This window comes from Phascolarctos cinereus, unplaced genomic scaffold, assembly GCF_003287225.1.
Source record: "Phascolarctos cinereus isolate Bilbo 61053 unplaced genomic scaffold, phaCin_HiC Scaffold_5;HRSCAF=322, whole genome shotgun sequence".
In the NCBI taxonomy this organism is placed as follows: domain Eukaryota; kingdom Metazoa; phylum Chordata; class Mammalia; order Diprotodontia; family Phascolarctidae; genus Phascolarctos; species Phascolarctos cinereus.
Window position 1 is genome coordinate 153,417,738 of NW_027555958.1, and position 22,999 is coordinate 153,440,736.

The 22,999-nt window shown below is 38.2% G+C and overlaps 1 protein-coding gene across 5 annotated transcripts in view; it reads left to right on the plus strand.

Moving 5' to 3' along the window:
- Nucleotides 1-22,999, plus strand: part of SCML4 (Scm polycomb group protein like 4) — a 260,071-nt gene that overhangs the window by 75,958 nt on the left and 161,114 nt on the right. The window lies entirely within an intron of this gene.

Sequence of the window (22,999 nt, forward strand, 5' to 3'; positions counted from 1 at the left end):
TCAGGATGACTTCCTAGCAATTAGAACTTTGCCCTAAATCACTGGAGGTGTTCAAGCAAAGGTTGGTGATCCTCTGATGTGGTATAGAAAGGATTTTTTTTTAGTAATTTCTTTTCTTTCCTTTTTTTTTTCCAGTTAGGCAGTGGGGTTAAGTGACTTGCCCAGAGTCACACAGCTAGTGAGTGTTATGTGTCTGAGGTTGGATTTGAGCTCAGGTCCTCCTGAATCCAGGGCCGGTACTCTATCCACTGCACCACCTAGCTGCCCCCAATAGAAAGGATTTTAACTGAAGTATGGGTTGGGTTTGATGTTCACTGAAGTTCCTTCCAACTCTGAAATTCTGTGATTCTGTGGTTAGAATCCCAGCTCGTGAATTGACTAGCCCTGTGACTTTAGGAAAGTCCACTGAATCCTCTCTGATCCTCAGTCTCTTCAATTATACAATAAGGATAATAATACTTTCACCTCCTGCCTCACCAGATTGTTGGGAGGAAAGCCTTTTGTGCACTATAAAGCAACAGATACATGTAAGCTATGATTATTGTGGTGGTGGTTTCTCAGGTTTTCTCAAAGCAGGATAAACCAGTCCTATTTTCAAGGTGGTTTTCTTATTTGTCACTATGGGAGATGCTGAAGCCAAGAACTCAATGTCAGGGAGGTAAACATGTCATGAAGGGGAGATTTGCCCCAGAGATAAAGACTCAAATGGAAGCAAAGAGAAAGCGCCAAAGCTTTCTAAAAACCGAACATAACATGTAAACAGAGAAGGGGAAAAAACCCCCCAGGAAGTAGTATTTTACTAAGAAAATGTAGTTGCCTTAAAATTTGACTTTCTAAATACTGTAGAGGATAGAATCAGAAAACAACTTACAATATACCTCATTGCCTCCTAATAAGGATAAACACCCTCCAATCCCTTCTTCCCAATTGCCTTTTGTAATTCTGATATTCATCCATTCCTTTTGATTCAGGGTTAATTGCTTTTGAACTATTAGACTTTACTTACTTCTCCTCCTCTTTCTCTTCCTCTTTTTCTTCCTCCCCCTTTTCTTCTTCCTCTTCTCTCTTTCTCTCTCTGTCTGTCTCTGTCTGTCTGTCTGTCTGTCTGTCTGTCTCTCTCTCTCTCTCTCTCTCTCTGTCTGTCTCTCTGTCTGTCTGTCTGTATGTGTGTGTGTCTCTCTCTCTCTCTCTCTCTCACACACACACACACACACACACAGTTGTTTAAATGTGAACAAAGACCCTCTTTGGGTCTCAATTTCCTCGTTTGTTGGAAAAGGATGGGAGGAGGCAGGACAGCTACCCTTATTGATATCATACTTACCTAATGTCCTTCCCTCAACTGAGTCAGGAGACCTGGGTTTCAGTCCTGAGTCTGCCAAATAGCTTTGTGACTTTGCACAGGTAATTTCATATCCTGGGCCCCAGTTTTATCATCTTTAGGATGAGGACTTTGGATGAGATGATCTCCAAAGAATGTTTTAGTTCCAATATTCAATGAACTGGTAATATCATTGTTTCCCTGAAAGGAAAAAGGGTATTAGTTGTCTAAATTCTACAGATTAGGATGATCCCCATATTTTGAATCCAGAATTCCTTGGGATCAACTTTTGTCTTTATATTCTTTTCACTTAATACAGTGACTTGCACACAACAGACAATTAATAACTGTTGAATTGGGAAAAAAGGGTGAGGGGAGGAATGTATGAGGCAAGCAAGTGGTATTAGGGGTTAAAGTGCTGGACTTGGACTTTTGAAGACCTGAACTGAAATCTTGTCTCAAACATTTACTAGCTATGTGACTCTGGGCAAGGTACTGAACATCTTTCAGTCTCAGTTTCCTCATCCCTAAAATGGAGATAATAATAACATCTATCTCCCAGAGTTGTTATGAGGACCAAATGAGATCAGATTTGTAATGCACTTTGCAAACCTTAAAACACTATAAATGTTAGCTCTTATTATGTAAAGTGTAATGTAATGTCAGCTATTATTTTTAAAACAAATGTTATTGATTTCTAAAGTTTTAATTTTATTCTGAACCTAAACACTAAAAAAGAATCTTTCTATATACACGGTAGAATACAAATGGGTATTATATATGAAAATGTGGCTTTACTTCATACTTCTTGCTTTTTTAAAAAAGTTAAAAATAAAATCCAAATCTTAATTCAAAAGTGTTCTGTTTGTACTTCTTTCTAAGCAAATGTGTCAATGGCTCTGTCTCTCCCACCCTTCCCCCCACCTCTCTCTCTCTCTGTGTCTCTCTGTGTGTGTCTTTCTCTCCCGTCACTATTGTTAACTCTCTGCCCCACTTCCCCTACTCCCCAAAGACAAAGAAAAGTAGAAAAAAATTACTCTGTTACAAATGAGCATAGTCAAGCAAAAACAGATCTATGTAGAGGTCCTGTCCACAAGTGTGTGCCTCTTTCTGCACCCTCTATCTATCATTTCTCTGTCAGGTGGGGGGCAATATGCTTGATCATAGGTCCTGTGGAGATATTATTGTTCATTAATACCTCTGATAAGAGTTTTTGTGTTTTTCAGAGCTGTTTTTCTTGATAATATTTCTGTCATATAACTAGTTCTCTGGCTCTGCATCATTTCCTATTCCTAAGATTTTCTGATATCACCTCATCATTTCTTATGGCATAACAATATTACATTACATTCATAAACCACAATTTTCTCAGCCATTTCCCAGCTGATGGGCATTCCCTCAGTTTCTAGTTCTTTGATTTTCCTTGTCTTTTCTTTTTAATTCCCACTTCAGGATCAGGAGGCTTGCTCTTAGGAAAAGTTAAGGTAAATCTCTTATTATCACAGTCTAAAATGAATTTGAAAGAGTAACTTGGGAATTGAAGAGACAAAGGAAGAAATCCTTTCACTTGTCCAGGGTTCAAATGCTGGCTTTGCTGTTTTCTGCATGTGTGACTTCTGGCAAATCATTTTCACTGCTCTGGGTCTCAGTCTCCTCATCCATAAAATAGATTGCTGAGCTAGATGACTTCAGAGTTCCCTTCATCTGTGAATTCCTAGTTAATGAACTCCAGTGACTTCTTATTGTTTCTAAAATAAAATAAATATGGTCTATTTAGCTTTTAAACTCTACACAACCCAGCCTCAACCCTATCTCTGCACCATCATTGAACATTACTACTTTTCCTACACTTTGCAATCCATTCAAACTGGCCTCCTTATTGTATGCCTGTCCCTCACACACCACTCTCCATTTTCCATTTCCTTGCCATCCCTCATACTTAGAACTTCCTCCTCTTCCTCAAGTCTTTCTCTTCCTTAAAGATTCAGCTAAAAGTGCGGTCTTCTGTATTAAGCCTTTCCTGATCCCCTTGACAGCTAGTTCCCTCTGTCTCAAAGTATTTTACATTTATTTTATTTACATTTGTTATATTATACATATTTATATTTACATATGTGCTTATCATTTCCCCCATTAGAATATAAACTTCTTGTGGGTAGGGATTGTTTCATTCTTTATATTTGTAATTCTAGTACCTTACACAGTGTCTGATATGCTGGTCGATTGATCCCATGACTCAATGACCTAAAAAGGTCCTCCCAGGCTTAACATCTTATGACTCTTCATATAGATGTACACAAGTATACATGCACACATACACAAGTATACATGCACACATACACACATACATACACACATATTGTGTGTGTGTATATATATATATATATATATATATATATATATATATATATATATATATACACATATATATATGTATATATGTTCTCATGCATCCAGAGGAATGTCTCCTTATTGAAGAGCATTTATCTCTGTAGTTTGCATTTCTCTGGGTGGCTATCTGACAGAAGTATCTCAATGGATAAGGAACAGGTATTTTTACATGCCAATCTGGGGATAGTTTTTTTTTTAAGTAGGGAAAGGGGATAAAATTCTGCCCTCAGAATTTTAATACTGTTCCAGCGATATAATTTAATAATACCTTTGGGGAAACCCCTACTTAGTACCTTGGCTTAGACCTTGCTGAAGAGTAACTGTTGTTAATTAAGGAATCTATCTGGAAATTTTCATTCTACCTTTTCTTTTGATTTGAAAGCTGATCAATGGCAATGCCTTTTCATTCTCGTAATCAAGCCCAGAAAGCCATCTGCCATAATCCTCTCATTCCACTGACTGGCTAAGAAGCTGGAATGGGTGATGGTTGGAGGTGATTTCTGTTGTCAAGGAAACTGATTCTGAACAGGCTTAATCTAGGGTGGATGACAAAAGAGGAGGATCCATGGAATCCCCCAAGAGTAATTCAGTCAAAATTAGGACAAATGGATGGAAGTTACAGGGAGACAGATTATGGGTCAATATAGAGAAGAACTTCTAACTTTTCCAAAAATAGAATGGGTTGCCTCATGAGCCTCTTGAGACTATTTTTCCCATCATTGTAGATCTTCAAGAAAGGGGCTGTATAGTTATAAGTAAGAAATGCTGCAATCAGGATTCCTGCATTGGGTGGGAAATAGATCTAGATGACTTCTGAGGTCCTTTACGTCTCTAAGATCCTGTGAGTCTTTGAGTTCATTCCTGTCATGATATTTTGTCATACCAAGTAGCAGATCAGGAAAGGAACTTGCCTCAGTGTGCCAAAGAAAAGTACTGGTAGCATCCTTAGAATTTAGTACCTTAGGACAAAGCCCTGATTTCTCTGTTCTAGTTGTATCCTACACTGGATAGAGTGAGGGTGGAAAATTTAATTGGCTATTATTGGATATAATACTCAAGAATAAAGTTATAGGGGAGCTGTAGGGAAAAAAACAACTGCTTTAAATTAATTTGTAAACTAATTTATATATTCAACACCACTTGAATTAAATTACCAATTATTTTTTATTGAATTAGAAGAAATGCTAAAAAAATTCATTTGGAAAAACAAAAAGTCAATAATATCAAAGGAACTAGTGAAAAAATTGTAAAGGAAAGAGATTTAGCAGTACCAGATCTTAAACTATATTATAAGGCAGCAATTATCAAACCTCTCTGGTACTGGCTAAGAAATATAAAGGTAGATCAATGGAATGGAGTAGACTTATAATTTACAGCAGCAAATAAATATAATAACTTCGTATTTAACAAGTGTAAAGACTTAAGCTTTTGGGATACGAATTCATTATTTGGTAAAAATTGTCACAAAAACTGGAAAGCAATATGGCAGAAACTAGGCATAGACCAATATCTTATACCATTTACCAAGATAAGGTCAAAATGGATGCATGATCTAGATATAAAGAGAGATAGTACAAGAAAATTAGAAGAACATGAAACTTATGCATAGGTGAACCATTTATGAATAAATAAGAGATAGAGAGCAGAGTGAGGTATAAAATGGATAATTTTGATTACATTAAATTAAAAATGGTTTGTACAAATAAAACAAATGTAGCCAAAACCAGAAGGAAAGCAGAAAATTGGGGGGAAAATTTATAGACAGTTTCTCACAAAAGGTCACATATCTCAAATATATAAAGAACTTTGTCAAATCTATAAGAATACAAATCATTCATCAATTGATAAATGGTCAAAGGATATGAATAGGCAGTTTTCCAGTGAAGAGATCAATACAATTTATAGTCATATGAAAAAAAATGCTCTAAATCATTATTGATTAGAAAAATGCAAATTAAAACAACCCATGAGATACAACTACCAGATTGGCTAAAATGATTGAAGGGGAAAGTGACAAATGATGGAGAGAACATGGAAAAATTGTGACACTAATTTTGTTGGTGGAATTGTGAATTGATCCAATTATTTTTGAGAGTACTCTGGAATTACGCCCAAAGAGTTATTAAATGGCCTATACCTTTTGACCCAGCAATACCACTACTAGATCTATTTTCAGAGATGATTAGGGAAAAAAGGAAAAGAACCTATATATTCTTTTTAAAATTTTTTTTTAATTTTATTAATTTATTTTGATTTATCAACAATCACTTCCATATGCTTCTGAGTCGAACATTTTTCTCCACCTTCCCCAAGACGGCGCACAATTTGATATAGGCTTTACATTTACATACCCATTAAACATATTTTCACATTACTGAAGTTGTAAGTAAAAGTTAAAACCAATAGGAGGAACCATCAGAAAGATGGAACAAAACTCAACAGAAGGTAAAAATAAGTGATAGCGATTAGACTTCTATAGTTCTTTCTTTGGATGTGGACAGCATTTTCCATCCTGAGGCCTCTGGAGATGTCTTAGATCCTCGTAATGCTGAGAAGGGTTCAGTCTAACAATCTTAGTCATTGCATAACATGGCTGTTATTGTGTACAAAGTCCTCTTGGTTCTGCTCACTTCACTCAGCATCACACCATATAAGTCTTTCCAGGTTTTTCTGAAGTCAGCCTGTTCATCATTTCTTATAGCACAATAGTATTCCATTACATTCATATACCACAACTTGCTCAGCCATTCCCCAATGGATGGGCATCCTCTCAATTTCCAGTTCTTTGCCACCACAAAAAGAGCTGCTATGAATATTTTTGTGCATGTGGGTCCTTTTCCCATTTGTTTGATCTCTTTGGGATATAGCCCTAGAAGTGCTATTGCTGGATCAAAGGGTATGCACATTTTTGTAGCCCTTTGGGCATAGTTCCAAATTGTTCTCCAAAATGGTTGGATCATTTCACAACTCCACCAACAATGTATTAGTGTTCCAATTTTCCCACATCTTCTCCAACATTTATCATTTTCCTGTTTTGTCATGTTGGCCAATCTGATAGGTGTGATGTGGTACCTCAGAGTTGTTTTGACTTGAATTTCTCTAATCAATAAAATTTAGAGCATTTTTTCATATGACTATAGATGGCTTTAATTTCTTCATCTGAGAACTGTCTGTTCATATCCTTTGACCATTTATCAATTGGGGAATGGCTTGTGTTCTTATAAATTTGTCTTAATTCTCTATATATTTTAGAAATGAGGCCTTTATCAGAGAGACTGGTTGTAAAAATTCTTTCCCAATTTTCTACCTTCCTTCTAATCTTAGTTGCATTGGCTTTGTTTGTGCAAAAACTTTTCAATTTAATGTAATCAAAATTATCCATTTTGCTTTTCATAATGTTCTCTATCTCCTGTTTGGTCATGAATTCTTCTGTTCTCCATAGATCTGATAGGTAAACTATTCCTTGTTCTCCCAGTTTACTTATGGTATCAGCCTTTATATCTAAGTCATGAACCCATTTTGACTTTATTTTGGTATATGGTGTGAGATTTGGGTCTATGCCTAGTTTCTGGCATACTCTTTTCCAGTTTTCCCAGCAGTTTTTTTCAAAGAGTGGGATCTTATGCCAGAAGCTGGGGTCTTTGGGTTTATCACATAATAGATTACTGTAGTCATTGACTACTGTGTCTTGCATATTTAACCTATTCCACTGATCCACCTCCCTATTTCTTAGCCAGTACCAAGCAGTTTTGATGATTGCTGCTTTATAATACAATTTAAGATCTGGAATTGCTAGGCCACCTTCCCCTGCATTTCTTTTCATTAGTTCCTTTGATATTCTGGACCTTTTGTTTTTCCAAATGAATCTTGTTATTATTTTTTCTAACTCTATAAAATAATTTTTGGTAGTTTTATTGGTATGGCACTGAATAAGTAAATTAGGTGAGGTAGGATTGTCATTTTTATTATATTATTTGGGCCTACCCATGAGCAACTGATGTTTTTCCAATTATTTAGATCTGATTTTATTTGTGTGAAAAGTGTTTTGTAATTGTGTTCATAGAGTTCCTGGGTTTGTTTTGGAGGTAGACTCCTAAATATTTTATAATGTCTACAGTAAGTTTAAATGGGATTTCTCTTTCTATCTCTTGCTGTTGGGCTTTGTTGGTAATATATAGAAATGCTGATGATTTATGTGGGTTTATTTTATAGCCTGCAACTTTGCTAAAGTTGTTTATTATTTCAAGTAGTTTTTTACTTGATTCTCTAGGATTCTCTAAGTATATCATCATGTCATCTGCAAAGAGTGATAGCTTTGTTTCTTCTTTGCCTATTCTAATGCCTTCAATTTCTTTTTCTTCTCTTATTGCTAAAGCTAAGGTTTCCAGTACAATATTGAATAACAGTGGTGATAATGGACATCCTTGTTTCACCCCGATCTTATTGGAAATGCTTCTAGCCTGTCCCCATTACATATAATGCTTGCTGAAGGTTTTAGATAATGCTATTTATTATTTTAAGGAAGACTCCATTTATACCTATGCTTTCTAGTGTTTTTAATAGGAATGGGTGTTGTATTTTATCAAAAGCTTTTTCTGCATCTATTGAGATGATCATGTGGTTTCTGTTGGTTTTGGTGTTGATATGCTCAATGGCTGATAGTTTTCCTAATATTGAACCAACCCTGCATTCCTGGTATAAATCCTACCTGGTCATAGTGTATTATTCTTGTGATAAGTTGCTGCAATCTATTTAGTATTTTGTTTAAAATTTTTGCATCTATATTCATTAGAGAAATGGTCTATAATTTTCTTTCTCTATTTTGACTCTTCCTGGTTTAGGTATCAACACCATATTTGTATCATAAAAAGAATTTGGTAAGACTCCTTCTTCACCTATTTTCCCAAATAGTCTATACAGTATTGGAATTAATTGTTCTTTAAATGTTTGATAGAATTGCATGTAAATCCATCTGGCCCTGGAGATTTTTTCCTAGGGAGTTCATCAATGGCTTGTTCAATTTCTTTTTCTGAGATGGGGTTATTTAAGTATTTTACTTCCTCTTGGTTAATCTCGGCAATTTATATTTTTGTAAATATGTATCCATTTCACTAAGATTGTCAAATTTGTTGGCATATAGTTGGGCAAAATAATTCCTAATTATTGTTTTAATTTCCTCTTCCTTGGTGGTAGCTTCACCCTTTTCATTCTTGATACTAGTAATTTGGTTTTCTTCTTTCTTTTTTTAATTAAATTAACCAAAGGTTTATCTATTTTATTGGTTTTTTCAAAGAACCAGCTCTTAGTTTTATTTATTAGTTCAATAGTTTTCTTAATTTCAATTTTATTAATTTTTCCTTTGGTTTTCAATATTTCTAATTTGGTGTTTAGTTGAGGATTTTTAATTTGTTCTTTTTCTAGTTTTTTTAGTTGTATGCCCAATTCATTAATATCCTCTTTTTCTATTTTATTTATGTAAGCATTTAGAGATATAAAACTTCCCCTAAGAACTGCTTTTGCTGCATCCCATAGGTTTTGGTATGTTGTCTCATTATTGTCATTCTCTTGAATGAAATTATTGATTGTTTCTATGATTTGTTGTTTGACCCAATCATTTTTTAGGATTATTTAGTTTCCAATTATTTTTTAGTCTATCTTTCCATGGCCCTTTATTACATATAATTTTTATTGCATCATGATCTGAAAAGGATGCATTTAATATTTCTGCCTTTCTGCATTGGATTGTGAGGTTTTTATGCCCTAGTACATGGTCAATTTTTGTGTATGTGCCATGTACTGCTGAGAAAAAAGTATATTCCTTTCTATCCCCATTCAGTTTTCTCCAGAGGTCTATCATACCTAACTTTTCTAATGTTCTATTCACCTCCTTAACTTCTTTCTTGTTTATTTTGTGGTTAGACTTATCTAGTGCCGAGAGGGGGAGGTTCAGGTCCCCTACTAGTATAGTTTTGCTGTCTATTTCTTCCTGTAACTCCCTGAGCTTCTCCTGTAAGAATTTGGATGCTATACCATTTGGTGCATATATTTAGTAATGATATTACTTCATTGTCTATGGTGCCTTTTAGCAGGATGTAGTTTCCTTCCTTATCTCTTTTGATTAGATCTATTTTTGCTTTTGCTTTGTCTGAGATCAGGATTGCTACCCCTGCTTTTTTCACTTCAGCTGAGCATAATATATTCTGCTCCAGCCTTTTACCTTTACCCTGTATGTGTCACTCTTTTTCAAATGTGTTTCCTGTAAACAACATATTGTAGGATTATGGTTTTTAATCCATTCTGCAATCCATTTCCATTTTATGGGAGAGTTCATCCCATTCACATTCACAGTTATGATTACTATCTGTGTCTTTTTCTCCATCCTTTCCCCCCATTTATGCTTTTCTTTCTCCTTTTTCCTTTCCCCCCTTCACTAGTGTTTTGCTTTTGACCACCTCCTCCTTCAGTCCCCTCCCCCTTTTATTATCCTTTTCCCTTTTCTTCCCCTTTAGTCTTACTGCTTCTTCCCTCCCTTCTTTCCCCTTTTCCCTCCTACTTCCTATAGGGCAAGTAAGATTTCTATACCTAACTGATTATATTATGCCCTTCTTGAGCCAAATCTGATGAGAGTAAGGTTCAAACAATGCTCCCCCTCCCTTCTTTCCCTCTGCTGTAATAGGACTTTGTGTCTTTTCCTGTAATGTAATTTACCCTTGTCTGCCTCCTCCTTTCTCAGTACATTTTCTAAGATCAGATTGATCCACTTATTTGGATCCATTTAACCTACTTGATTAGATTTTCTCTTTTATCATTACATCAAAGTCAACTAATATCCACCCTGTTTATGTATACTCCTTTAACAAGGTGTAATAACAATACAGTTCTCAAGGGTTGCAAGTCTCATATTCCCCTGTAGGGGTTTAAACAGCCCCCCCCTTATTTACAGCATATTGTATCCTTCTGTCCCATTTACCTTTTTAAGCCCTTCTTGAGTCCTCTACTTGAAGATCAATTTTTTTGTTGAGCTCTGGTCTTTTTACCAGGAAAGTTTGGAAGTCTCCTATTTCATTGAATATATATACCTCCTCCCTTGAAAAATGATGCTCATTTTTTCTGGATGATTGATCCTTGGCTGCATTCCAAGCTCCTTTGCCTTATGGAATATCATGTTCCTCACCCTGAGGTCTTTTAATGTAGAAGCTGCAAGGTCCTATGTAATCCTGACTGTGGTTCCATGATATTTAAATTGTTTCTTTCTGGCTGCTTGCAGCACCTTCTCTTTCTTCTGGTAATTTTGGAATTTTGCTATTATATTCCTTGGCATTGTCAATTTGGGATCTCTTTCAGGTGGTGATCAGTGGATTCTTTCTATGGTTATTTTCCCTTCCAGTTCTAGGACTTCAGGGCAGTTTTCCTTTATGATTTCCTGAAAGATACTGTCCAGGCTCTTTTTTTTCATCATGATTTTCAGGTAGTCCAATAATTTTTAAATTGACTCTCCTGAGTCAATTTTACAGGTCGGTTTTTTTTTACTGATGAGGTATTTTACATTTTCATCTATTTTTTCATTTTTTTGTTTCTGTTTGACAGATTCTTGCTCTCTCATAGAGACATTAGTTTCCATTTGTCCAATTTTAGTTTTGAACAGATTGTTTTCATCTGTTAGTTTTTGTACTTCCTTCTTCAACTGGTCAATTGTGTTTTTTAGGGACTTGTTTTCTTCAGTGTACTCTTCTGTTAGTTTTTGTCCTTCCGTCTTTAATTGGCCAATTGTGTTTTTTAGGGACTTGTTTTCTTCAGTGTATTTTTTTCCAGTTGGCCGATTGTATTTTTTAAGCAGTTTGTCTTATTTATTTATTTATTTGTTTGTTTGTTTGTCTGTTTGTTTGTTTTATGGGTTTTTTTCCATATGCTTTTAAGTTGAAAATTTTTCTCCCTTTTCCTCCCCTCCACCCTCTCCAAGACGGTGCACAATCTGACATAGGCTTTACATTTACATACCCATTAAACATATTTTCACATTAGTGAAGTTGTAAGTAAAAATTAAAACTAATAGGAGGAACTATCAGAAAGATGAAACAAAACTCAACAGAAGGTAAAAATAAGTGATAGCGATTAGACTTCCATAGATCTTTCTTTGGATGTGGACAGCATTTTCCATCCTGATGGCCAATTGTGTTTTGAAGGACTCTTCTACCTCTGTCATTTGACTATTAAAATCCTTCTTGAGCTCTTCTAAGAAGGCTTTTTGGGCTTCAGACCAGTTCATATTCCCTTTTGTTGTTGCAGATGTGGGTTTGTTGCCAATGTTGTCCTCTTCAGAATTTCTGTCTTGATCTTCACTCTTCTCATAATATGAATCTATGGTACGTTTCTTTTTACTCGTGGTGTTTATTCCCTGGCCTTAAAGAGATTGAGCTCTCCTGCTGGGGAACAGAGGGTACTGACCCAAGCTTCTCGTGTTGGGAGCCTAGGTCTTGGTCACTGGCTTTGCGTGCTGGGGCCTCATGCTGGCAATTGGAGGCTGCAGGTTTCTGGCAGCTTACCTTGTGTTGGGCTGGAATCAGCAAGGCTGGAACTTTCAGGCAATTCTAGGTTGCCTGCTTTTCCTTTCCTTTAGCTTTCTTCAGCTCCTTTTAGATGGGTGCTGCAGGGTATTTATCTGCCTGGGGCCCCCTGCAGTGTTGTATCCCTCGTTTCTGCTAATCCACTGGGAAATTCCTTTGTGGTGGAGTGCCGAGGCACCTGGTGGTTTTCTGAGCTGGTTTCCACCAGTTCCCTTTGCCCTTACTGAGGCACTCGGAGGTCCAGGTGTTGGTGTTTGCCTGTTCTACCACCTGGGCTTCAGGATTTTTTCACAATTGGAGGCTGCAGGGCTCCAACTGCTCACCTGGTGTTGGGTTGGAATCAGCAAGGCCTGGGCTTTAGGAAGCCTTTAGCTTGTTTTCTTCACTTCCTTTCAGATAAATGCCACAGGGTACTTATCCTCCTGGGGCCCCTTGTAGTTCTGCCTCCCTTATTTTTGCTGAGGCACTGGGAGAGATGTTTGCTGGGCTGCTACACTGCTGCTCCCTGTCTTTCTTCTAGTTCAGGTGTTCCAGGGTTTTTTTTCTGGGGTGATATTTTCTGGGTTTTCAGAGGTTGATAGGGGAGAGTGAGAGTGACTACCTTTTCACTCAGCCATCTTGGCTTCCGGAAGTGGAAGTTCCAAGAACCTATATATTCTAAAATGTATATAGCAGCTTTCTTTGTGGTGGCAAAAACTGGAAATTACAGTGATGCTCATTAATTGGGGAATGGCTAAACAAGCTGTGATACATGGTTGTGATGGAATACTACTATGCTATAAGAAATGATGAAGGGGGCAGCTAGGTGGTGTAGTGGATAGAGCATCAGCCTTGGATTCAAGAGGACCTAAGTTCAAATCTGACCTCAGACACATAACACTTACTAGCTCTGTGAGCCTGGGCAAGTCACTTAACCCCATTGCCTAGCAAAGAAAGAAAGAAAGAAAGAAAGAAAGAAAGAAAGAAAGAAAGAAAGAAAGAAAGAAAGAAAGAAAGAAAGAAAGAAAGAAAGAAAAGAAATGATGAATTCAATGATCTTAGAAAAACATGGAAAGCTGAATGAAATAATGAAGAGTGAAATGAGGAGAATATTATATACATTAGCAACAATATTGTGTAAGAATGACTTTGAGTGAATAAATGATTTTGACTATTATAAATACCCAAATTAATTATGAAGGACATATGAAGAAAGATGCTACCTGCATCCAGAGAAAGAACTGATAAGTGGAAGTATATTTGGAATAATTTTACATATATACACACATATATGCATACATATATCATTTTAAATATATGTAGAATACATACATACATATACATATATGATGGTAATTATCTCAAGGGTGGAAGAGGGAAAGGGAAGAAAAAGAAGAAAAAACAACTGAGAGATCTGAGGAGAGGATCATAGGGTCAAAGATTAGAGATTTAGGACTGGAAGTGACCTTAGAGGTCATCTAGTTCAATAAGAGTCCCATATGAGAAAACTGAGACCCTAAGAGTTTAAGCGACTTACCAGAGGTCAAACAAGCATCCATTGACAGGGACAGGTTTTGAACCAAGGACCTCTGACTGCAAATCCAATCTGCCACAAAAGGATTAGAGTTATTGACACAGCCCACTAAAAGACAGAAGCAGGGCAGAGAAGAAAAGAGAAGCTCGAATATTCTCAAATACAGAGGCAGAAAACCCTTTAAGAGAGAATTTGGCAAAGACCAGAGGGAGGAAATAGAGGGGAAAAAAAACAGGAAAAAAGAAAAACCAAAAAAGCCATCTTTTATCTCTAAAAACAGATACACACATACACACACACACACACACACACACACACACACAACTCCACCCATTTTCTTCAGAGGTGGCTCAAGATAGTGGGTATACCTATGACTGGAGACTAGAAATGTAATATATTAGACACAACAATAATAGTATTCATCTATAATAGCTAGCACTTTAAGTCTTGCAAAATGCCTTATATTACATAAGATCCTCAGACTTGGCCTAGCTAAGCTTGGAGAAGCTAATAATTTGAAACTAATTTACCAAATGATTAATTATTTTTTTCCTATAGAAATTAATGAAAACTGTTTATTAAGGCATTCAGCTAAGGGATTGTGATTTGTGTCAATGAGAGGATTCCTCCCTCTTCTTCATATGTATTTCAAAGTATCAAAAAAGAAAAGTTTGAAAATTTGATAATTTATTTTCAGTTTTCAATGATCGAAATGATCACTACAGATCAGAAAAGGGTAACTAATTTGGCATTTTGTAGTCTGATGATTCTCTTGCTGGTGCTTCTTTGAAGAAGAAATAAATGTCACCACCCTTTTATAATGAAACACTCTTGACCAGCATGTCTAGGGGCTTGTCAACATATTTCCAGTTGAATTAACCACGGGGTTTCAACCCCTTTGAAGTTTATTAGTTTATTCAACTGATGCAGTAGGACAACTCTTTGTGTTTTTCGGCTGCTAGAAAAGTTTGTATCAAAGAATTTTGAGGCAAATGAGGTTTGTAAACTTGGAGTGTGTGTGTGTGTGTATGCGGTCTGTTTTGTGTCCACATTTTTTCAAAGTCTCAGGCTGGGATACCTACAGTCTTTGAAGGTCTCTGTTAGTATAAATCTCTTTACAAAAATATTCATAGAGGCTATTATGTATTTACACAAGATGGTTACAACTCACTTCATTTCCATTATCTCATTTGGTCCATCCAACAATCCTGTAAAGCAGGCAGAACAGTTATTATTACTGCCAATCTACCAGTGACAAAATGGAGGATAGGTTGAGTTGCCCAGAGCAGTGTCATGAAATTCAAATAGAAATGGGAGCAACTAAACTATCTGTATACAAGGATCCCTATGGTGGCATATTCACTTAGACACCCACATATTAACAGTATTTTATTTATTTATTTAGTTATGTTTATTTAGTTAAATATTTCCCAGTTATTTTTGTTAAGTACTTCCCGATTATATTACATGCAGAGGAGGTCAATCAGAATAGTAAAATTCATGTTATATGAGGATCCATTGGAGAAACTGGGGATGTTTAGAATGAGGAAGAGACTATTCAGGGGAACATGGTAGTCATATTCAAATATGCATGCCTTAATAGACAGCCTTCATTCATTTCTATAGAGAAAATAATCATTTGGTGAACTACTTTTGAGTTATTAGTCCATTCTTAGCTAGGCTAAGCCTGAAGATCATATGCAATGTAAGGCACTTTACAAGCCTTAAGGTGCTATATAAATGCTAGCTATTATAGATATTGTCATACCTAGTACATAACATTTGTAGTCTCCAGTCATGGGTTTACCTACTGTCTTGAGCCACCTCTAAAGAAAATGGGTGGAGTTTGTGTGTGTGTGTGTGTGTGTGTGTGTGTGTGTGTGTCTATTTTTAGAGACATTTGAATATTTATTATTTGTCATGTGGAAAAGTAATTAGACATAGTCTGTTTGGTCCCAGAGAGCAGAACCAGGATGGATGGATAGAAGTTGTAGAGAGGCCTTGGACTTTGGACTTAATGTCAAGAAACTTTCTAACAGAATTATCTAAAAGAGAAGCAGGCTGCCTTGGATGGTGGTGGGTTCCCCTGCATGCATGTCTTCGTGAAAAGGTGAAATGACCATTTGTTAAGTACATTACATTTAGGTATGTTATGTTATAGTGAGGAAGTCCTTTAGAGTAATGGTTTGGATAAGATAAATGGCAGCTGAGGTCCCTTCTGACTCTCAGATTCTGTGAGTCTTTGATCCTGGGATAGTCATTGGTGAAGGTCTGAAACAAAATCTCCTGGTTCCAAGCCCAGTACTTGTACCATTACAACTCACTACCTCTTCAAGGCCATTTAGAGGGAGTTGAAGGCTACCAGGTATCTCACTGAATATACTGCTCTTTCCTCTCATTCAGTTATGATTCAGTTGGCCCAGTTACAATTAAATTAGAGCTTCCCTCCTTTCCCTCTCTGCCCCAATATCACAAATGCTATTCTTACTTTCCTTGATGCAGTTTGAGCCTTTGGTCAACTGAGCTGATCCATTCTTTGGTGAGGGCTGTCAGGGTGGTCACAGTCCTCCTGATCCTGAGGACACCACAGGAAAAGCTAGAAACCAGCAGTCTTTGCTCCTGAGAAGACAGTTCTCACAATACCGCCTGGCTTCTCTAATTCATTGAGTTAACATGACTGAGAGCTATTACTCTCCTCATGTTACCAGGGGGACATCTGTTAAAGGACATTACCTGAAGGACACAATCAAATTGTTATGCAATTGGCTTTATTAAAAGAAAAGCAATTCTTCCTAGATAGCCATAGGATTATAGCTATCAAGCCAAAGGGGACATTAGAGGCCATTTGGTCCAATGCCCTCATTTTACGTATGAGACAACTGAGTCACAGAGAGATTAAGTGACTTGTCCACTTATTAGTGCTAGAGGTGGGATTTAAACCCAGGTCTTCCTGACTCTAAGTACAGTGCCCTATATATTATGCCTCACTAAGTAGGTCTGGCAATGAAATTTCTTGTAGCAGGTATCTACAAAAGGTATAGAATTTAATACCTTTAATTTAACACAAGGGGAAGCAAGTATGGGTGTGCTGGTAAATGTTTCACAACTGGCTCTCTGAAAAAAAAAAGGACATACAACACATCTTGAAGTTTAATCTTAATAATCAACATTTTTCCCATTCCTTTAAGCTTTAACAATCAATATTGAGTTAGGCTGTCAGAAATATTAAAAATTATGTTTCTAAAATGGTTTATTTTTATAAAATTATGTCATTGATCATACAGGTTATTTTTATTCTTTTTTTTTTATCCTGCTGGTTGCTGATGCTGTTTGCCCTTCATTCTCAAAGAGGACCATGACATCAGGAAGTTGATGCCATGATTTGCAAGTAAATTCGCTCTGAGTAAGGGAAGGCTGTGCAAAGTCACCAGCCTCACTTTCTCCTCCCCCCCGCCAGCTGGGTCCAGTGGCAAGATATAGATCAGGATGATTGGAGATGGCCCTGGATATCTTGCTGGTATTCTATAGTACAAAGATGATTTGGAGTTAGAGGGTCTGGGTTCTAATTCTCGTTTTGCCAATTGTTCAACTTTAGCAGCAATAACCTCTTGTTGGCTAACTTACTATTTGATGACATTAGGCAAGACATTTAATCTTTCTGGGCTTGAGTTTCCCCATATGTAAAAGGAATGAATTGTTCTGTGGGATCTCTAAGAGTCCCCTTCTAGCTCTTTATCTATGATTGAGTGGTCCAAACAGTATCTCCTGCTCCAAATGTCTCCTCCCTGACTCTTACAGTGTTTAAAATTCTATTGTCAGAGTGGGTCTTGAAAACCTTTTTTCTTGCTCTTTTGTTGACTTTAAATACCCTTGGGAGGAGTAATGAACTAAATAACTATCTTTTAAAATAACTAAACCTCCTGGGATTGCTTTCCAACATAACAACTAGTTGAGAGAGTGAGGTCCTTCTAAAATGGCATTATGCAAAACTAGGATTTTATAGTTCTAACTCCTGCTCCAAAGCCCATTGGCATGGGCTTCTCTCCTTGTGGTGGAAAGGAAGGCCCCATCCTGCACGAGGGGTGGGGTGGAGTTGACAAGAGGAGAGAGCTTTAGTTCTTAGTTATTCCCCACTTTGAGATTCTTCAGTTCAGTTTCTTCAGAGTCACTCCCTCTGGGGATTCTTCAGACAGGAGTTCCTCTTTAGGGTTCTCCAAGCAAGAGTCTTCTTTGAGCATAATGTCAAGTCAACTTCTAGTATGAGAGGGAAGATGGACCTAGTTCAGGTTGCTGAAGGACAAGGCTCTGGGAAGACATGAGAAGAGATGGCAGTCTCCACTGTATCCCTATATTTAGCTTGCTATACTAGCAATTTCAGACAGTTTCCCCTTGGGCAAGATCTGGGACACTCTCTCTTGGTTGAACTGAGTTGGCTTACTCCAATGGGAAATCTCCATGTATTCTCCTATGTATGCCTTCTCTGATTTTTGTTTCACTACAATTTGGATAAGTGGGCTTCTTTACTGTATGCTGTGTGTATTCATTGTGGATTGGTATTAAGTGGGAAAGTGGTCAAGTCTGCAAAATAGAACTTGGGGTCCCCCTTCTTCCCCAAATGACAGAGTAATCAAAAGATAGAGTCTGATCATATCTCCTAGATGAATAATATTTAAGGGAGCAGACATATATACTTCTAAACCAGTACCCCCTCTCTCTGAGTAGAGCGGATGGTGGTCTGGTCCCAGTTTTCTGCTTCCCCTTCTGACAGAAACAAAAATCTCCCTTGGAGAAGGGTAGGAGAAGAAAAGGCTAGAGGTATCCATTCTTCTCCCTTCAAGTCATGCAAGGATAATTGATCTCAGCCATCAGAGAGCCTCAGTCCAGAGCACACTCTGGATTTAGCATTTGAGTAGAGCTTCTGCCCTCCACCAGCCTCAGTGCCCATCTTCTCCCTATGGCAAAATTCTTGAGAGATCCATACCCAAAGAGCTGAAAGCTACTTCTTAAATATACACTAGGAACAAAGAACCTCAGAAGCCGTCTTATCCAACCCAGATCTGACCAAGAATCCTATCTCCAACAAATCTCTTCATGTGATTGGCCAACTTTTTGATAGTTATGTTGATAGATAGATGATAGATATAGAGAGATTGAAAGATAGATGGTACATGGATGAAGTGATAGATATATGATATAGATAGAGGAGAGGTAAAGGGAGAGAGAGAGGGAGAGAGGGAGAGGGATAGGGCACATTTATAGGACTTACTATGTGCCAGGCATTGATTGTGCTAAGCACTGAATATATAAATAAAAGCAAAATAAGAGTCTCTACCCTCAAGAAGCAGGTAGGTGGAACAGTGGATAGTGTGCCAGGCCCAGAATCAGAAAGACTCCTCTTCCCAAGTTCAAATCTGGCCTTAGACATTTACTAGCTGTGTGGCCTTGGGCAAGTCACTTAACCCTGTCTGAATCAGTTTACTCATCTGTAAAAAGAGCCAGAGAAGGAAATGGCAAATCACTCCAGGATCTTTGCCAAGGAAACCCCAAATGGGGTCATAAAGAGTCAGGCATGACTGAACAACAAATTACGTTCAAGAAGATTAAATTCTAATGAGGAAGACAAGACATACAGGGGAGCTGGAAAATAGGCACTTGTGAAAGAACAAGGCCGATGGCTAGGCCTCTAGTGAGAGGGAACCCACCACCTCTTCCAATGTGGCTTATTCCATTTTCCTATGGCATGAATTATTAGGAAGTTCTTCCTAATATTAAGTCTAAATGTACCTCTTTTGCCACTTCTCCCCATTGTTGTTGGTTCTGCCCTCTGGGTCACGCCTGACAAGTCTAATCCCTTTGACACAGAAGCCCTTGAAGACAGTTTTCATCACTTCCTCTCCCATCCCACCTCCCCAATTTTTCTCCAGCTTAAACATCCCTAATTCCTTCAACTGATCTTTATATGGCATACTCTTGCCAATCCTTCACCATGCCAGTCGCCCTTTTCTGGATGTTCTCCAGATGATCATTGTCTTTCCTAAAATGTGGGGCTCAGAACTGAACCTAGTACTCCAGATGTGCTGTGACCAGTGCAGCGTACAGAGGAAGCCTTACCTGTCCCATCCTGGACACTGGGCTTCTCCTTGAGCAGCCTAAGACAACACTGTCCCTCATGCTTACCTCAGCACTAATCCCTACCTTCCACACACACCTTCCCACTCACGACAGTAATACCTAGACTCACATGTTGTTTGTTGTTCAGCCATTTCAGTTGTATCTGACTCTTCATGATTCCGTTTGGGGTTTTCTTGGCAAAGATACTAGAGTGGTTTGCCATTTCCTTCTCTAGCTCATTTTACAGTTCAGGAAACTGAGGCATTAACTTGCTGTCTGTTGTCACATTCTGTATATCATCAGATACTCCCTCTGCTCCCTCCGAAACTGTTCTATCACTCTTCCCCCATCTTCCCCTTCACTCCCTTTTCCTTTTCTCTCTCATCTCCCTCCTCCACCTCCCCTCCCACTACCAGGTGTCTTGACTCTCTCTTTACAGAAGGCCTGGGCAATCAGTAATCATGAACTGCTGTTTACCAGTTACATAGCCCTCGCAAAACCATCTGCATTGGTCCCCAGGAGTGAGGAACCTGGGGCCTTGAGGCTGTAAAATTTGGATTCAGTCGAAAGGTGACACTTAAGGATCTAGAAGGCCATAGGTTCTCCACCTGTGCCCCAGACTCTCAACCATGACAGCAGGTATAACATAGAGCAAGGCTACCAGCTAGGGTAGGGAGTATATATGTGTAATATGTGTAAAACACTAGGTTAAGTCTCAAGGAATTTATGGTATTTCTGAGTTAGCATAATAAAGCAGAAGGAGCACTAGATGGGGGGGGATCAGATGTCCTCTGGGGTAGGCCCTAGTCCTGCAGTTTGCAGGTGCTGAGACTGTAGGCAAGTCATTTAACCTCTGGAAGCCTCAGCTTCCTCAGCTATAAAATGCAAGTAGTACTCTTAGAACTACCTACTTTGCAGCACAATTATTTGTAATCTTAAAGCACTTTATAAACACAAGCTATTATTGTGTAAATGTTGTTGCCTGCCCAATAAAATATAAGCTAAAACTCTTGTTTTTTTTCCCCCTGACTTCCCCTTTGTCTAACCCAGCATCTGGCACATGTCAGGTATTTAATGAATGTTTGTTGAATGAATACATTACTGGAGAGAATACACCTCTTATATAATCCAGTGTCTCAGGTGGTAATTCAGATAATCAATGCCACAGAAATTGAGAGAAGTGAAATATCTGTGTGGGCTGGAGTATTTGACTAAAACTTCACAGAGGAAGTGAGACTTGAGCTGGACCTCAAGGGATTGATGTGGGATTTCTATAAGTGGACACCTACATATTCACCTGGGCAAAGATCCCCACCTGCAGCATTTAGTTTCAGCTCATGGAAGAGTGTTAGTACCACCACTAAATTGTGTTACAAACATATGACACAATAACACTATGTTTCCGTGTTGCATAGGGTACAATCTGATCAAAGGTCATGTTTTTGGAATGCAAGGGAAACCAGTGAGTTAGAGTCAATTCAAGGTAGCTGTAGGAGGGGAATGATTTTAAGAGGCACTAACAATGATTTTAATGATGATGATGATGGAATTTAGTACTTTAATTAAGGTTTGGAGAGTGCTTTGTACACATTACTCCATTTGATTATTATAACCACCTTTTGCAATGGGTGCCATTATTATACCCAGTTGAAGATAAGACAATGGAAGCTCAGATGTGTTTAATGGCTTTTCTAGGGTCACAAAAGTAAATGCCTGAGGTAGAAGTCAAATCTGGGTCTTCCAAATTCCCACTGCTTTTCTAGACAGAAGAGATGCTCTTTGGAATTCTCAGTGCTGAGCTGAGTGTCCTCGGGGTTTATGGGAGTGACAGAAACCTACTCCATTTTCCTTCTCCCTTGACCCATACATGCTTCCAAAGCCAGAAAGGGGTTAGTGCTTCTTGGACTACCTGTTTTCCTTACCATGATGCCAGGCCTCAGCTAGGGTCTGGTTGCAATTAACTTGCTATTCCTCACCCAATAGAAAGATTTGGTGTGAGTTTGCCTAGGGTCTCTTGCTGCTTCTGTCTCTGATACTATGTGCTATATACTTAGGAAATAATAACAGTAGTAGCTGGTATTTACATAGCGCTTTAAGGTTTGTAAAGCACTTTACCAATATTACTTCATTCTATCACCACTATACCCCAGGAGGTAGGTGCTATCACCCATTATTATCTCCATCTTACAGCTGAGGAAACTGAGGCAGAGAGAGGTTAAGTGACTTGCCCAGGGTTACACAGCTGAATTCAGGTCTTCATGATTCTAAGGCCATTGCTTAAACCACTGCACCACTCAGCTACCTCCAGGATTACTTCTCAAAGCCTAATTAGCCACAGAACACATCACAAGAAGTGGTCCAGGTCTAATTCAATCCTCATGCATGCTCCAAGGGAATGACCATTGTTACAAAACATAAAGCCAGTGCATATGAATGAAAATATTCATAGAAGCTCTTTTTGTTGTGGAAGAACTTTGTCCAAGTCTCAGCCCAAGCCTCACTTACTCATTGTTTGGGTTTTAATGGCTTAGAGTGAAGGTAAATAACAGTTGTTTCTGTTCTGGCCAGAAACTCTGAGGGTCTTCCCCTTCCAGATTGATTCTTTTGTGAAGGCCATCTTTTGCCTCAATTCTTACCTGGCCTTTAATTACTGAGTGGATGTTGCCCTAGACAAACTGGTATCTGGGAAAGACAGCTTAAAAAGGCCAGGGTCTCCCACTGCATCTGGGGCCATGCCCAGTCATCCTGACCTGCGTCTTGCCACTGGACTTAGGTGACTCTGGAGGAGATGGTGGGGCTGATGACTCTGCACAGCCCTGCCTCACTTAAATCCAATTCACTTGCAAGTCAAGACATCACCCCGCTGATGTCATTGGTTTTTGAGAACGAAGCACGAAGAAGCAATGAACTGGGTACTAAGGAGGTGTCCTCCTTTTCGAGAATGGCAAACAAATTATGGCATGTGAATGTAATGGGATATTGTTGTGCCATAAGAAATGAAGAAGGCAATGGTTTCAGAGAAACCTGGAAACTAATGCAGGGTGAAGTGAGCAGAACCCGGAAACAACTTTGAAAGACTTGAGAATTCAATGACCAACC